This window comes from Bidens hawaiensis, unplaced genomic scaffold, assembly GCF_021521415.1.
Source record: "Bidens hawaiensis isolate Kalapana, Puna unplaced genomic scaffold, B.hawaiensis_p1.1 tig00000536_1, whole genome shotgun sequence".
NCBI lineage: Eukaryota > Viridiplantae > Streptophyta > Magnoliopsida > Asterales > Asteraceae > Bidens > Bidens hawaiensis.
In genome coordinates this window covers 65,500-82,286 of record NW_027491034.1, presented here as the reverse complement: position 1 = coordinate 82,286, position 16,787 = coordinate 65,500, and the positions used below count along the sequence as shown (strand labels likewise).

Below are 16,787 nucleotides of genomic sequence, written 5' to 3'. Positions count from 1 at the left end.
ACCCATGTAGCCTTTTACTCTACCTGATCGAACCTGAACTGATTCTTCGCTATATTGATGATCGGACATCTGTACGAGGTTATTTTAGGAGCGCGTTTTCCTATCTTGTCCGTACTTGTTATATTTTATTCATATTTAATTTTTAATCATTCAATGATTATTTTAGTGTCCTTAATTGAATACTAATGATTATCATAAACTTGAATCTAATCAAAGCCTAGGTATGATGAAATACCTAATTCGCTAAGATCGATGGCTCTGATACCAACCTGTCACACCCCCATCTTAGGGCCCATGAGTGTGACCAATAGCTGGTACCTGTTTTGAAAATATATCAGAGTTTTGGCGGAAGTTTTTAATTTATAATAAAATATTTAATATAAATCTGAAACGATAATTTAATTGTAAAACCTTTATTTATAATAATAATATTTCTTTATTTGGAAAGCTTATCGGATAATATATACCCGAGTGTTTAATTTATTAACCTCATTTGATTTTACAAATCATATTCTTTACATTCTTTTAATAATTTAAAACCTAGCCATAAACTTTTACCTTTGTATATAGACCTCGTTTGACTATAACCTTCGTATATAAAATTTTACTTTTCTTAATATTTCAACTATACCAATTTGTAAGAAAAAGCTTAGGTTTCTTAATTATGAAGAAACTATATTTTTGCTATAACCTTTGTTTATATTATTTTATATTTCTTAATCTTAAAGAAATCTTATTTAATTGTACCTTTTTAATTTTGATTAAGGTTAAGGCTATACCCCTGACTAGGGTCTAAGCCTTTATTATTTTATTAATATTTTATTTGAGCAGAACCCCTACCTTGCTTAGCTTATTATTTTAAAGATTCTCGGGCAGCACTTCGACGCTTGCACGTATATTGATAATCTTAGTCAACAACTCCTCGGCACGCAAATCGAGGCACGCCGGTCTTTAAAACTCGTCGGTATGCACTTCGAGGCGGGTGGTCAGGTCGTCTCGGGTCGGCACGGAAAATGGGGTGTGCCGGTCGTTGGGATTGTCTGCACGAACTTCGAGGTATCGTCGGTATATGGTACGGATTTTGAGGTGATGATTGTCGGGTCGTTGGCACGAAAACCGAGGTAGAGAGAGAAAGCATTTTCTAGAGAGAGAGTGGGGTGGTGTAAAAAAATGAGTCATGAACCCTCCTATTTATAGCTGAAAATTGGTCTCATCCCGATACGTGATGGAACCTTTCTTTTTGTCATTGCGTATCGCGATGACACATGTTACTCAGAGAGCGCCACATGTCGCCACGTGGATTGACACATCTACCACGTGTTGCCACATGGTGGACACGTGTCATCTTCTTAGACACCTTTGCCACGTGTTGCCACGTGGTGGACACGTGTCATCTTTCCATTACCTTGTCATCGCGTATCGCGATGGCTTAATGTATTGGGTCGTAGCGTATCGCAACACCGCCCTTTTTGGGTTTCTGCGACGTTCCCATCGCGTATCACGATGTTTTCTTGGCTATGCCCATTGCTTATCTAGATGGTTTAATAAATCAAAATTTTCATTTTTAATCCCTTTTCTTCTATTAACTTGTCATATTTGGATCAAAATTTTGGGAATGTTACACAGGCCATTTGGCATTACATGTAAAATTAATGAAATATTGTGGATTTCCATGAACGTGGTATATTAAAAGGGCATCTTGGTAATGTTTATACATGTACCGAGGCCCTCTAGTGAAAGACGAAGGAAAAATCATTCTCTTCCCAATGTCACGTCCACTAGTGTCACCGCGTCGAATGGCGTCATTTAGTCCTTGTAAAAACTCGGTCTTAAACGTCTTTTGATTTTGCCTTATGTATTCAAGACGACTTTCTTCTATACAGACATAAGCATCCACCAAGTACTGCTGGAATAAGCGACCGCTTCTAAGAAGAAGACTGTAAAGATTTTGACGATCATGTAATAGGTAGCTGCAATACATATTCATTGTTAGGTATTTTTTTTCACAACTTGAGGTTTGTAGATATAATCGAAGTCTCGGAGACCATCCAGATTCACCATAAATAAACAACAATTAATACTGAAGTGGCATATATAATTGGTGTAGTTTACTTACTCTTTGCGGACGCCCATCCTTATGACGTATAACAATGTCATAGCAATCAGTTGAAGGGTCATCGTCAGCAATAATGGCGCCAATGCAGTCACTCACAAGGGTGCCATAACATCTTTCAGGAGGGCCTGCATATAAATGAATTGAAAATGTAGGCAGTTCATTGGACTGGCGAATGTCTCGAGCTGTGCGAAATAGCTTGACCAATTCATTCTTAGATTCTAGTTCCGTGATGAGAAACGATATAACATCGAGACTTAAAGTAGAGTCTTTGTCACCGGAAAAGAAATGAAGTCTATTAGACACCTCGTTATCGGTATCGTATATGTACATTTGAATAAATCGAGGCTTCTTGTTAGGAGGAGGACAAAGGTTGCCCAGACAATGATGGATCTGACCTTCTATTTTAAAAACGTAAGGACCGGAACACGTGTTAATGGCGTTATCTACTTTAGCATCAAACGAAGTCATAGAAAACATAGAGTTATACGCACGAATATTCAAAAGGAAATGGGGTTGGTCATACAGTTGAACAATAGCAGCGTTATATGACAAAAAAAAAAGGAAGCTTGATGTCGGCGCCTTTGCAGCATTGTGTATAACGTGGATTGTCATTACAGAATGTAGACAACGAACATTCCGCATACCAGAAATACGCTCCACAAAACTGACAAACACAACAGCAGTCACCAAGGTCAATATATGTGGACACACGTGATGTAGAAGCACAAAGCATTGATTCGTGACATTGGCATTGTTCAAAAGAGGCGAATCCGTCATATGAAGCGGAGACGTTACGTGAACTTTTTCTACTACTATTAGAAGACATCTATGTAAATGAGATAGATGTAAATGATGCAATCTTAGAAACGTGAGAAGCAAAGTGACGAATTAAAGTAACACAAAGCCAATGATAAATGCGAAAGTAAGCATAACACATAGTACACGTGCTAAACAAAGTAATGTAGTTACACACATGGGCTCCGATAGGAATAAGAGCCTAAAGTGATAACATTTATCAGCAACACTAAAGAAGACACGTGAATATATAAAATGCGTAAGATACTAAAGAAACTAAAGTACAATGATGTATATTGCAACTAAATTTTTGTTTCCAGATGTTTGGCACTTATTATAGCAAGTAAACATATGGTATTATAGTAACTAAAGTTAAAAGTAAATTAACATAAGTTTTTGGCCCGTTTCAGCAAGTTGCGACGCTGATGTAAAACAGTCAAACAACCAAGTCCATAAGTATTAATGATTAAGACATTGCAAACACAAAACGAATATATAACATTAAATTACGATAGTGACATTACATCGTTAGCATAAATAAAAGAAACAGGTAAACATTTACTTTAATATAAATACATACCAAAGATGCAGTTGGCGTAAAAATCAGGATCCTGCGAACAAAACATAAGCAGTTAATTACAAATCTGTCACGAAGACGTCATTTGAACACAATTAAGAAACAAAAGATAAAAAGGCGTAATCAATAAGTTTATGACATTTGACAGTCACATATCAGAGATTAACAGCAGTATTATTATGACAGTGATGAAAAACTCAGAAACCCCTAATGAATAATGTTAGAAACCGTTGTTGGCAGACCAAGTAAGCCCAAAATTAGATACATCCGTTTACTGTCGTATTATTGTATCAGCGAGGAGGAGAAATTAAACCATGTGACATATTAAAAAGTAACTTTGAACTTAAAAGTTTCCTCAACACACAATATATATATTGCATTTGTTTTATTTGGTTGAGAGAAGAACTATTTTAATTCTAAGCATTTGAAAAAAAAAATACATCAGTATATTCAGTTGGTAAAACCCCAAAAGAAGATAGATTGTGTGATTGTTGTAATTTAGAACTCCAAATCAAAAAATGATAATTTATGAACTTAGGGTTTCCTACAGTAATTAGGGGAAATCCATAAATGAATTATTAGCATTATATGCTCACTTTTGAAATAAGTACTACATATTTGCAGGCCCTTGAAAATATAAAAATGAATTGCAGAAGTTATATGGAGTTATCGGAAAGAAGAAATCGTGTATTTTGAGTTGTCAAGAACTTACATATATGTTACCTGATTGCCGAAACTTTGTTGGAGCCGGAAACTGATTTATGTAGTTATGATGTCAAAGTGAAAAGTGGATAATCATGGAAAAGGTGGAAGTGAAAACTGGATGATGGTGGAAAAGGTGAGGCTTTGCTCATGAAGTGAATGGGCTGATGGTGAAAAATGTGATAGTTGTTGGCTGTTTGGATAGGAGGCAGTTTGGATAAGAGTTAGGTTTGTTTGTTTTTGAAAACAAAAACTGTCTGCAATCTGATTTTATCTGATTTTATGTCTGCAACTGAAAATGTGGTCTAAAGGTCTGCAATATGAAAATATTATACTGTTTGTTTTATAAACTGGATATCCTCTGCATAAGCTGAAAACTAGTAACCTATCATATACTCCCTCCGTCCCATTATAAGTGTCCTAATTTGACTTTTCAAGTCTTTCTTTTGCAACTTTAACCGTAAATATTTTTGTTCGTGTCATATAATACTTGATAAATATTATATCAATGTAAAATACATTTAAAACTCAATCCGTTCATATATTTTACATCAAGTATTATATAACACAAACAAAAATATTGTCGGTCAAAGTTAAACAATAAAAACTTGAAAAAACAAACTAAGACACTTATAATGGGACGGAGGGAGTATATCACAATAGATAGAAGTCATTTAACGTTTGTAGACTGCTAAAATAATTAGTAGTGGTGTACGGACTATGGAAGTGGGCGGTGGTTAACGATTGATGGTAGACGATTGTGGTAGGCGGTGAACGGTGGTGATTGACGGTTGTGGTGGGTGGTGGACGGTGGTAGTGGACGGTGATGGGTAGTGGTGGTGATGGGTGGAGGTGGCGGGTGGTGGTTGTGGACGATGGCTGTGGTCGGCGGTGGTGATATATTGCTGGGCCTTTTTATTAAAATCTTAATTAACAAAAAGTAAATAAATAAATAAATAAAGTAGAAGAAGAATAAGATAAACTTCAGTTTATGGTTTTGAGCTGGTTTCAAGCTCTTTACAAAATAGCTTGGTGTTTATACGCTAGTTCTCTCTTAATATGCTTTTTTGTTTACACGCTACTTGTATCTTTAACCACCTCCATGGATGAGATTGACATGATAAAAGAGTATATATTCTATTACCACTACATTTTGTCATATATTATTCTTGTCAACAACAATCATAATTACCATTAGTTTTATCGTACGATAGTTTTTTCTTTTTTTGATACAATAATAAGTTATTTTAATTTTTAAGTATAAAGCTGTCCAATAATGTATTTTTTATTTCGCATATAACATCGATATACTAGAAAATAATGGTAAAACATGCATTTTTTTAACATCAAATTTCTTGTAACTTCCTTAGTCTTGAACCTAAATATATAAAAAAGTTAGTTCTACAAAGTCCCCTAATTAAGAATATATTTTATTCATCTCTTTTTATAAAGGCATGATTCTTTATAATTGAGTATATATCATGCATGTACATATTATTAGTTGATTTATGATCACTATTAGAGGCTTGAAAATGGAGTCAAGCACAAGAGAAGAGGTCGAGTTTGAAGAAGAGGAAGAGGAGGAGCAAAGCAGCCCATCGAGGAGGTGGCGACGACCAAACGACAGTGGCACCACCACCGCCACCACCACGAATCGGTTTGTTATTCATCCACAAAATTGGTAATATATACATCACTACTAGTATTTTTAATTTTAAGTAATTACGTTTGAAGTTATAAACTTTTTTATCAACCAAAACTTTAAGTACTCCAAAATTGGAAACAAATTATTCATTTACTTCAATTATTGTAGTTGTAAGATTCTTGTGTTGGTCTGAACGAGTCGAGACATACATAATTACTCGTTAAAAAAGTCGTACTACTGGTTAACATGTAACTATTCGTTAAAAGTTTGAATTGAGCGGAGCTTAAAAAGCTTGAGTGAGTTCTCAAGGTTAATCTTTAATTATCAATAAATTTAAGGTTTATTCTGTTGTGTTTTATCTTAGTTAATTCAATTATAATATGTTTATGAAAGATTTTGTCTTGGAGAAAAAGTTTAGTACTTCTATTGGAGAGGATGTTTAGTAGAGTTATAAATATGGGTCTAGATTATTGTTTATTATTGTGTCAAGATGAGTCTCTTCTACTTGTATGTTTGTGATGTTCGTTTGTTAAGTTCCTAAGATTATATGAAAAGAGTCAATGGTTATCACCCAAATATCTCGTATTCGTTTGTTCTTTCGTTCGTTTGATCTGTCTGGACCAACAATTGGTATCAGAGCTTAGTCTCGTTAAATACTAGATTGTTCGATTGGAGTTCAGCAGTGAGATCCTGATACGACAGGTATAATCGTTGACCCAATCCAGCAGACCCGACCCAGTGACTTAGTTAAAATGGAGTGAAAAAGTCAACAATCATTCCTTAAAATCATGCATGCATTATAGGATTAGATATGCACGTTTACATTTTCTCCATGTTTGCATTATCTCCATGTTCTCCATGTTGCACTATTCATGCATTTACTTTCTGCATTCCTTCATATATTTAAGTTGAGTTTGAGTTAATAAAAAAAAGCAGAGAAAATTGTTTCAAAAACCTTGTCTTCCTAATTCTTATTAATCTTGGAGGTTGACCACTCAAGGGTTATTATTAATTGGTGCTTTCATTCTTGAACTCTCCCATGGCTTTCAAGAAAGATACTTCCACCTCAACCGCCGATGATGTTTCGCAAGCCTTCCTTGATCGTCTTGAAGCCACTAACACCCACACCACCACTCAAATTAACGCTCTCCAAACCACCCTTAATACCGCCCTTGCAGCCCTCACTGAAGCCATATCCAACATCCCTACTGCCACTGCTACCCGCCACCGCCAATGCCGTCGTCGCCCGTCTTGTTCCGCCATCACAACCACCACCAAACAATAACCTGCCGCCAAACAACACCCCACCTAACCGCACCACATCGCCGAAGAATAACCCACCGACAATCCACACCCCACCCCACCGAACCGCACCACACCACCGAACAACAACCAACAACCAAACCAAAACTCCACCCTTCGGCCACCAAAAATCCACCTACCCACTTTTAATGGTTCAAACCCCCTTGATTGGCTCTTTCAAGCTACAAATTACTTTAAGTACTATTCCGTCCAACCCGCTCAACGTCTTTCCTTGGCTCAATTTTATTTTACCGGCGAAGCTCTTATTTGGTATAAATACCTTGACAACAACCTCCTCCTTACAACTTGGCCTGAGTTCGCGTGAGCCCTCTAACTCCGCTTTGGTCCATCTTCTTATGAGAACCACCAAGCGGCTTTGTTCAAGCTCCGCCAAACCACCACCATTATCGCGTATGTTGCGGAATTCGAGCGATTGAGTATCTATGTCGTCGGCCTATCACCAGAAGCCTTGCTCAATTGTTTCATTTCGGGTCTTCGATCCGATATCCAGCAGGAACTAGCAATTCATAAGCCGACTTCATTTCAACAAGCTATGGGTCTTTCCAAGCTTGTGGAAAACAAACTTGCTGCCATCGTTCCAGCACTTTCCTTGTCACCGGCCACCACATCAGAGACTAAACAGTCGGCTCTTTTAGCAGAACCAACCACTGCTTCTTCGGCTCTTTTTCCTACTTCCACTGCTGCCACACCAACTGTCACACCCCGACCAAAGGCGGATTATACATCGGGGCGCCACATATTGTTTCATTACTCGTGACACTATTGGGTGTCAATATTTAATAAATATATTCATTCACGCATGCGCAACGTATACACAAGATATAAATAAACCAACATAAATCAATATATTATAAGGCAAAATATTCGATCAACAATAACTTGTCTTGATACATTTTAATCTAGGTCCAAAAGTAAAAACGTCCTACGTGTCCACAAGCTCCAAATGTAGCTACAGCAAACCTGAACATGTGTTAAAATAAACGTCAAACACTTGCGTGTTGGTGAGAAATCAAGTTTAATAGATAACAATAATCACTACGCGCAACACGTGTATGTCTGGTGTTTAACAAGGGTGTAATCAGATTGTGACCAAGCCTAAATAGATCATAGTTCCTAGTTCAATCCGTGCTCCCAAATGAGCACAAAAACAAGAAAACATCTGTGCAAGTGTAAACAAAGAAAACCGTAAACGATAGGTCTCCCGTGTTCATCTAATGGATCCATGAAAACTTCGGAATAGGCCGAACAAAGCGGTTAATGATACACACATACAAATAAACAGCCAAGTAAACGTCCTCAACACATGGGATACTGCGCGACTAAAGTTCATAAACAAGTTTAAGACTCTAAGTTTGTATGAACACATGAACATCCCAAAACATTAAAGATAAAAAGGGATTAGGTACGAGATTACTCACTTGATAAACGATGCGGTGTAAGATAAAGCAAGAACCAACTTTAAACAAGCACAAGTTATCCTATAAATAAGATATTATTGGTTTAATGATTTGTTTTAAGTCTTGAAGATATGTTAGCATAATTAATAAGTAAATTATTATATATAATAAATATTACCGGAAAAGCAGGGCAGAACAGGGAGGAAGACGGAGGCAGAGAGAGGAGACGGCAGAGGAAGAACAACGGCAAGGAGCAAGAGAGGACAGGAGAGTTTAAGTGTTTGTGTGTGATGTGTTAGGAAAAATAATATTATTATTTATAGAGAAACCCTAGGGAACACAATCCCTAGAAAAGAGGAAAAGATCTTTAACAGGATCCAGCAAAAGATATCAAAAAGCATAAGAATCCAAAAGCAAAAGATATGGAGAGATATGGCAGCTGCAGGGGACAAAGGAAAGCTGACAGGGAACAGTAAACAGGCATGGGAGGGTCAGATAAAGGTACTGGTCAAAGCATGGAAAAGCAGATCTCAAAAGATAATGTCAGTCACTTTTTCTGTCAACCAATGGGGTTGGTGCGCATGCTGCGCCGAAAGTAACTTTTCAGACATAAGACAGGTTAGGTCAACAGCTCAGAAGATAAGACATCACAAAAGCAAACGGCTAGATTAAACAGAAGAAAAGACTCAAGGCATAGCGCGAGAAAGCTTGGGCGCGAAGGCAGACACAGAAGGTCAAGAGTGCGCGAGCGCGAAGGCAGACAGAACCAACCTTAACGCGTCGCGGGAAGAACTACATTCCTTAGCGCGTCGCGGGAAGAACGGTATCCATAGCGCGCCGCGGGAAGAACTAAAATCCTTAGCGCGCTGCGGGGACAGTTCGTCTCGCGTATCGCAGTAACAGGTGGTCTTCACGCAGGCTTCCTTGTAAGGAGTCTGGCGCGTGGAGCTGCGCAGACAACCTTAGGCGGGAAGAAACAAAGGACAGAGTTCAAGGCTTAAGGGCGGGACGGCGACAAGAGGGAAAAGAAGGCGGAAAGAGAGAAGAGGGACGGGACGGCGGAAAGAAAGAGAGAGAAAGAGGCGGGAAGGAAAATATATTATTATTATTAAAAGTAAAATATAAGTATAAATAAATATTAAATCGTAAAAGAAAGAGATCGGATCAGAGAAACGGGTACCTGGGTCGGGTCGGATCGGGCAGATGTCACACCAACCCTTCCTACCGCGCGACTCTCACCGGAACAATTGCAACAGAGGCGAGCTGTCGGCCTATGCTTTCGTTGTCCTGAACGTTACGTTCCAGGCCACCGGTGTAACCCACCAAAAGCTTTACTAATTGTTGATAACACTGTTGAGATTCCAACTAATATCACTGTACCATTGCTTGAGGATAATTCGGATATTCCATGTTTCCTATCAATCTCACCGACACTTTTCTTTGGGATGACTACCACGACTTCCATGAAACTCACAGATTTTATTCAAGATCACCCAGGTAGCATTCTCGTGGGTTCCGGGAGTACTCATAACCTCATCCAACCCCATGTCGCATCCTTTCTTAGCCTGTCCATCAATCCGACACCACCCTTTCCGGTTCTTATGGGCAACGGTGAGCCCCTACAATGTATCGGGTTCCGCCCGAATGTTCTAGTCACGTTGAACAAAACCACAATCCAAGTTCCTTGTTTCTATCGGCTTTCAAGGGGTATGAACTCATTTTGGGTTTTGATTGGCTTCGTTCTTTGGGACCGATAACAACAAATTTTTCCGTTCCATCGCTCACATTCCGTCACATGGATCAGAAGGTCACTTTGAAGGGCACCTAACCGGTCGTCTCTCCAAATTTTCCCGGTGTTACCGTCACCGACTTGGAGAGAAGGTCGAATCTGAAGGGGTGGGTATTGATACGACCCGTATAACCGTTGACCCAATCCAACAAACCCGACCCAGTGACTTAGTTAAAATGGAGTGAAGAAGTCAACAATCGATCCCTAAAATCATGCATGCATTATAGGATTAGATATGCTCGTTTACATTTTATCCATGTTTGCATTATCTCCATGTTCTCCATGTTTCACTATTCATGCATTTACTTTTCGTATTTCTTCATGTATTTAAGTTAAGTTTGAGTTAATAAAAAAAAGCAGAGAAAATTGTTTCAAAAATCTTATCTTCCTAATTCTTATTAATCTTGGAGGTTGACCCACTTAAAGGTTACTATCAGATCCCCACCGTTTTTATTGTTTGTGTCGGTTGTTTTTTCAGACTTATTAGAAGTTGTAAATTAAATAAACACGATTATTGTGTTGATAATATGACCCGCCACTTGCAAATTAGTTTTGCAATTGAAATTAGTCGTTTCGTCTTGTATGAATTAATATTGCAATGGCTATTGGTTAGTGAGAGAACATGGCTCTTAGTGAGAGTATTATTCTCGTGGGATTGAATTACATATATTGTTTTATTTTAGGGAGATTTCCGAAGATAAGTGCTTATAAAAACAAATTTCAAGTTTTAGGTGTTATTTTTAATAAATTTCAAAAATAGGTATTATAAACTAGTCGTGTCAAGTATATTATGATAACACACGAGTAGTTTGTAGAACCAATTAAAACTTTCCACGTGCCCTAATTAATCGTAACGAGCAGGTTCACTAATCGTTACTCGTACGACTAAATAAGTTACATGCCTCGTAATCAATGCCCACGAGTAATTCACTAGTGGTAGACCCTGCGCGTTGCGACAGGAAAGCAATGAGAACTCAGTCGATAGCGTTTCGGTTTATTATGGCGCCAACATTACTTGCACGGTGCGACATGACTTTTGTCTAAATACAGTGAATATGTCTAAAGTATAATGAACACTAGCTAAAAGTAAAGGTACATATCCATATCAAAGTTTAAAATACCATCATATTTATCATTAACATTTTAAAACTAAATAAAGATACATAAGCGATTTTATAAATTGGATTAAAGGGTTTGAAAAATGAAAATCAATATTGTTTAAAACTTATTAGTTATAAATAAACTTGAAGGATTGACATTATGGAGCGTTGTAGCAGAAATTGTTAGAGCATTTTCATCCCATTTCCCATTCGTATCTCTATAACTACACTAAAAAACACTACATTTCTATCTCTTGTTCAATTAAATAATATTTTTTATACCTTTATCATTACAGTTTTCTCTCTCCTCTACTCACAACCAATCCAACAAATATTAAAAAATAAATAGGGGCAAACAATGTTCCCCAAATGTTTCCCCAAATTTACAAAAAATTACTACATTTTTCTCTCCATCCTATAATTTACACTCACAACACTCAAAACCTCACCCTATAATTTACATACTCTCCTCACATAAATTTAGGGGATGGGATGTGAATGCTCTTAATTAGACGTGCACAAATCGGGTACACTTGGAAAACCCGAACCGGTTCAGATCCGGTTTTTTTCCTCACCGGGTAGGAAATGGCACCGGTTCCAGTCAGGAACCGGTTAGGTTCCCGACCCGAACTGATGCCCCGAAATGCCAACTTTTAGGAACCGGGACCGGTTATTACGTAAAACCGGTTCCACCGGTTTTTTTTTAATTTCAAATAATATAGCCGTTACAAACCGGTTCCAACGGCTATATAGCCGTTTTCGACCGTTGGAACCGGTTTTTTTTTACTAAAAATAGGTTATTTACCTTCAATAAATAGCAAGGTATGGTGTGTACTTGCTAAACCACTTCCAAAACTATAAAAACACACTCCAAAACATAATTAAGCTTAAACCGACAACAAATGGCAACTAACGACGACGTTGTTATGGTGATCGAAACAACACGATGCCCCGATGTTTGGGTTCATTACGATTTGTGTCTCATGACCGACTCACAAAAGATGGCTCGTTGCAAATATTGCTCGAAGTTTCTTAAAGCAGGGTCCAACTCGACATTACGAAAACATACGAATAAGTATTGTCGAGAGAAAAGAAGTTTGGATGCTAAAAAAGCAGAAGTGGGAGAGTCGTCCGGCTCTACAACCCAAGCATCTACCGCCGGTGACAACGCTTAATCGTTGTAGAACGTCGGATTAAAACGACGAACTTTTTTTTTTAGTTTAAGTTGTTATGTTTAGTATCGTTTATGTTTTAATAATGTTTGTAGTAGTTATTGTTTGAATAAATAAAATGTTCGTCGTTATTAAAAAAGTAACAAAAAAATTAATCATGACTAACAAAAGTAGTTATTATTAAACAAATCATAACTAAATATTAGTTAAACTTGTTACAAATAATTTTACTAAAACAAATACCAAACACAAATTACTACTCTTCTTCGTCTTCACCCTCGTCTTCATTCTCGTCTTCACCCTCGTCTTCGTTATCGGAAGAAAGGCCGTCCTCCGCCTCCTCATCATGAATAGGACGCTCTATTGGTATTTCGTCTTCAAAGTTCGCCTTGTGTTGTACCCGATCCACCGCATCCAAATGGTCCTTTAGGCAAATGCAAACCTCTAAAGACTCGGGAGTTAATTTTGTTCTTCGCATTGATAATACCCTCCCACTAAGAGAAAAAACCGATTCAGAAGCAACCGTTGAGGCTTGTACGGCAAGCAAATCACGAGCCATGGCGGATAGAATAGGAAATTCGTTTTGTTTTCCTTTCCACCAAGCCAACAAATCAATATTGCGAACATCGTCGACCGTTGCTGTGACATCTGCCCGATCCGACCCGACCCAGGTACCCGTTTCTCTGATCCGATCTCTTTCTTTTACGATTTAATATTTATTTATACTTATATTTTACTTTTAATAATAATAATATATTTTCCTTCCCGCCTCTTTCTCTCTCTTTCTTTCCGCCGTCCCGTCCCTCTTCTCTCTTTCCGCCTTCTTTTCCCTCTTGTCGCCGTCCCGCCCTTAAGCCTTGAACTCTGTCCTTTGTTTCTTCCCGCCTAAGGTTGTCTGCGCAGCTCCACGCGCCAGACTCCTTACAAGGAAGCCTGCGTGAAGACCACATGTTACTGCGATACGCGAGACGAACTGTCCCCGCAGCGCGCTAAGGATTTTAGTTCTTCCCGCGGCGCGCTATGGATACCGTTCTTCCCGCGACGCGCTAAGGAATGTAGTTCTTCCCGCGACGCGTTAAGGTTGGTTCTGTCTGCCTTCGCGCTCGCGCACTCTTGACCTTCTGTGTCTGCCTTCGCGCCCAAGCTTTCTCGCGCTATGCCTTGAGTCTTTTCTTCTGTTTAATCTAGCCGTTTGCTTTTGTGATGTCTTATCTTCTGAGCTGTTGACCTAACCTGTCTTATGTCTGAAAAGTTACTTTCGGCGCAGCATGCGCACCAACCCCATTGGTTGACAGAAAAAGTGACTGACATTATCTTTTGAGATCTGCTTTTCCATGCTTTGACCAGTACCTTTATCTGACCCTCCCATGCCTGTTTACTGTTCCCTGTCAGCTTTCCTTTGTCCCCTGCAGCTGCCATATCTCTCCATATCTTTTGCTTTTGGATTCTTATGCTTTTTGATATCTTTTGCTGGATCCTGTTAAAGATCTTTTCCTCTTTTCTAGGGATTGTGTTCCCTAGGGTTTCTCTATAAATAATAATATTATTTTTCCTAACACATCACACACAAACACTTAAACTCTCCTGTCCTCTCTTGCTCCTTGCCGTTGTTCTTCCTCTGCCGTCTCCTCTCTCTGCCTCCGTCTTCCTCCCTGTTCTGCCCTGCTTTTCCGGTAATATTTATTATATATAATAATTTACTTATTAATTATGCTAACATATCTTCAAGACTTAAAACAAATCATTAAACCAATAATATCTTATTTATAGGATAACTTGTGCTTGTTTAAAGTTGGTTCTTGCTTTATCTTACACCGCATCGTTTATCAAGTGAGTAATCTCGTACCTAATCCCTTTTTATCTTTAATGTTTTGGGATGTTCATGTGTTCATACAAACTTAGAGTCATAAATTTGTTTATGAATTTTAGTCGCGCAGTATCCCATGTGTTGAGGACGTTTACTTGGCTGTTTATTTGTATGTGTGTATCATTAACCGCTTTGTTCGGCCTATTCCGAAGTTTTCATGGATCCATTAGATGAACACGGGAGACCTATCGTTTACGGTTTTCTTTGTTTACACTTGCACAGATGTTTTCTTGTTTTTGTGCTCATTTGGGAGCACGGATTGAACTAGGAACTATGATCTATTTAGGCTTGGTCACAATCTGATTACACCCTTGTTAAACACCAGACATACACGTGTTGCGCGCAGTGATTATTGTTATCTATTATTATCTATTAAACTTGATTTCTCACCAACACGCAAGTGTTTGACGTTTATTTTAACACATGTTTAGGTTTGCTGTAGCTACATTTGGAGCTTGTGGACACGTAGGACGTTTTTACTTTTGGACCTAGATTAAAATGTATCAAGACAAGTTATTGTTGATCGAATATTTTGCCTTATAATATATTGATTTATGTTGGTTTATTTATATCTTGTGTATACGTTGCGCATGCGTGAATGAATATATTTATTAAATATTGACACCCAATAGTGTCACGAGTAATGAAACAATATGTGGCGCCCCGATGTATAATCCGCCTTTGGTCGGGGTGTGACAGATTGGTATCAGAGCCCGTTGACTTTAGGATAGGTGGTTAGACGTAACGGCCTAGAATACCTAAGAGTCCCTTCTCGCGCATGAGAGAAATCTCATGTTTGCGCGCTTATTGTTAATTACTCGTTATTTATAAATATGCTTGCGCAGACGCAGCGTATGGTTTTATGTTTTATTTCGCGATATTTCGATTTTTGCTGAATTTCGATTTTTATTGGTTTTACTTACATATTTGTTTGTGGGGATTGAAAATCCGAAAAGTCATGGTGATACATGAATAGTTGATTTTCAAATTCCATTTACGATTATGTTCTGAGGTTGGAGACTTGAAAAGTCATGGTGATACATGAATTGTCAATCTCCAATACTCATTTTCTTGAATATTTTATATTAAGGACTGAAAAATCATGGTGATACATGAATCGTCAATCTCCGATACTCGTTTACTCGTCATTTTAAATTGAGAATTCGGAAAGTCATGGTGATACATGAATTGTCGATTCTTGATTCGAATTTGTTACCTTTATTAAGTCTGCATTTAGGGTCATTTATTTTACTTTAACTTTTGACAGTAACTGACTCCGCGAAACCAAGCTTTTCGAGGTTATACTTTGCGCTAAAACCAAGATATTAACTAAAATTAAAACTTTTATAGAATGCCTCCGCTATCTCGCCGCCATCAGAGGAGAGAAGCCTCGCGCAGACGATCGCAACAACGTTCCCGGGAAATGGCCGCCGCAATAGCCCAAGCTTTGAGCCAAAACAATGCTAACACCTCCGGTTACAACATTAAGTCCTTTAACGCGGGTAACCCTCCAAAGTTCACAGGTCTTGAAGGAGCCACCGTGATGCTCCAGTGGCTTGAGAAAATAGAAAACACTTTCCTCCATACCCAATGCCCTCCAGACCGACGAACCTTATATGCCTCTAGTGTCCTGGAATCAAGGGCGCTTACATGGTGGAACGGAGTAGCTCATGCGCGTGGCGCAGAGGCTGCTTCTAGCATACTTTGGGAGGAATTCAAGGAAATCTTGACGCGAGAGTTCTGCCCTCCCAACGAAGTAAAGCGCCTGGAGGAAGAATTTTGGAACCTGAAACAGTACAGTGGCGAAGCGCGCGAGTACGCGACGCGCTTCCATGAGCTAAGCCTGCTTGTCCCTCACCTTGTTACCCCTTCCCGCCGAGCCATCGAGAAATTCCTTGGGGGTCTCCCCATGGAAATCCAAGATTCTGTATGGGCCAGGAACCCACTAACCCTCTCTGACGCCGTCGAGTTGGCCGCTGTGCTCAGCGACAACCATGTCAGAGCAGGAACCCTGTTCCTGCGGGGAACTGAGAAGACCAAACCCACCAAGACTGCCCCTGAACCAACAGAAACCAAACCAGAACCCTCAAACCGTAACAACCTCAAGCGCAGGCGCAAAGCCTATGCGCTTACCAACCCGCCCATAGTCCAGCAACCCACCTACCAACCTCCAGTTTACGCGCCTACCCCACTGTCAGCCTACCCAACTCCTATAGTCCACAACTATGCCTTAACCAATCCAGCACTCCCTGCCCCGCCAACCAAGAAACCTTACACAGGAACTCAACCCTTTTGCCCAACGTG

The 16,787-nt window shown here is 38.9% G+C and overlaps 1 pseudogene across 1 annotated transcript in view; it reads left to right on the top strand.

Annotated features, from left to right (window-relative positions):
- Positions 1-5,495: 5,495 nt before the first annotated feature.
- The window catches only part of LOC143635488 (potassium channel SKOR-like), a 57,349-nt pseudogene continuing 46,057 nt past the window's right edge, over positions 5,496-16,787 (top strand). The window contains exon 1 of the transcript XR_013154065.1: positions 5,496-5,871. The product of XR_013154065.1 is annotated as a potassium channel SKOR-like (transcript). The remainder of the gene's footprint in view (positions 5,872-16,787) is intronic.